A 1,735-nucleotide genomic window follows, 5' to 3' on the forward strand; every position below is an offset into this window, starting at 1 on the left:
TGAATACCAGAAAAAGATTGCGTTCTGATTGTTGTGTTAGATGGAATTCTACTTTTATAATGCTGGACCGTGCTATTTATTTCAAGGCAGTTTTAGATCACTGGGGACAGCGTGATAGAGAATTTGGAATCTTTGCACTTTCTGAAGAAGAGTGGGAAAAAATAGCTATTCTTCATAAGTTTTTGAAAGTGTTTTATGATGTGACTAATCAGTTTTCTGCTAGTAAGCATCCAACAGCAAATATTTATTTTAGGGGGGTGTGGGAGATTCATAGAAAATTGATAGAGACTGCTAATGGCCCATATGATTTTATGGTTGATATGGTTAGAGAGATGCAAGTTAAATTTAACAAGTATTGGTCTGAGTATAGTTTGATCTTATCTTGTGCTACATTTTTGGATCCCGTTGCAAGTTAGAGTTAGTTGAATATTGTTATTCTAAACTTTATGGGGAGATTAGTGCAAGGGAGATGGTTCAGAATATTAAGAATACTTTGTATGATTTATTTGAGGAGTATATGCTGCGTTCAACTTCAGTCTTTTCTCCCAAGATTGGAACTTCTAGTGGCAGTGATGTTGGTAACCATGATGCAGATAGTTTTGAAGATTATGAATTATTTTTGAGTAAAAAACAAAAGCATGATCATGGGAAGTCACAATTAGATCTTTACTTGGAGGAGCAAAATCTTGGGCTGCACATCGATTTGGATATTCTAGCATATTGGAGAGATGCCTCAGGTCGTTTTCCCGAGCTTGCATCGATAGCTCGTGATATTTTGGCCATTTCCATATCAACGGTCCCTTCAGAGTCTGCCTTCAGTATGGGTAAAAAGTTGATAAATCCTTGGCGAAACTCACTTTCACCAAAGACAATTCAAGCTATTACATGTTATGAGGATTGGTTGCGAGCAAAGGGCTTCTCATTAGGTAATTCTTTAAATCTTTGCTTGTTCTTCTATTTTTTTCTTTAATATATATTTGAATAAAAACTAATTTTCTATTGTTTCATATTTATTTGTTTTTACATTTTTTTAGGACAATCGGGTGTCTTGGGAGCTAACATGGAAGAATCTAGTGAGGATGAAGATGACGAGGAAGAGATGGAAGAGGGATTACATGGTTCGGTCATTTAGATATTCTATTAATAACTCTAATAATTATTCATGTTCAATCAACAATTGCTAATGTTTCAATTTTGTGTTTGTAGGTTTTGAGAGTTAGAAGATGCAAGGATGTTCTACAATTTTCTATTATGGAAGTGGCTTCAAGAATTATGAACTTTTATGAACTTTTGAATGCACAAAGATGCATGTTTGTTATAATGTTAATGGGACAATGTAATTTATATTTTGTCTAAGTTTGCAGTTTTTATTGTTAGGTTGTAATTTTCAGCTGGACTACACTATTGGCTTGAAGCTGCAAATTTTTTCTTTTTTAATGTTTGTAGATATATCCAAATTCCAAAGTTTGAAACCACCACCAACACTATCTATTTAAAATAGGCTAGTTATATCCTTACATTAACCAATTAACCAATTTAGAGAGCCCATTAAGCTGTTGGGCCATTTTTGCCCATTTCTAGATTCCAAAAAAAAAAATCGAGCCTGTCGGGTCGGGCCTGTCGGGCCGGGCCTGAGACTAGATTTATAAGGTTGGGTCGGCCTGGACAAAAATTTAAGCCCGACAGTCGGGCCGGGTCTGGACACAGCCATCGGGCCCGTTTCGATCCCGGATTC

The sequence above is a fragment of the Phoenix dactylifera genome, chromosome 2 (assembly GCF_051530095.1).
Source record: "Phoenix dactylifera cultivar Ajwa chromosome 2, Ajwa_hap1_PhDact_Kaust_v1.1, whole genome shotgun sequence".
NCBI classification, from domain to species: Eukaryota; Viridiplantae; Streptophyta; class Magnoliopsida; order Arecales; family Arecaceae; genus Phoenix; species Phoenix dactylifera.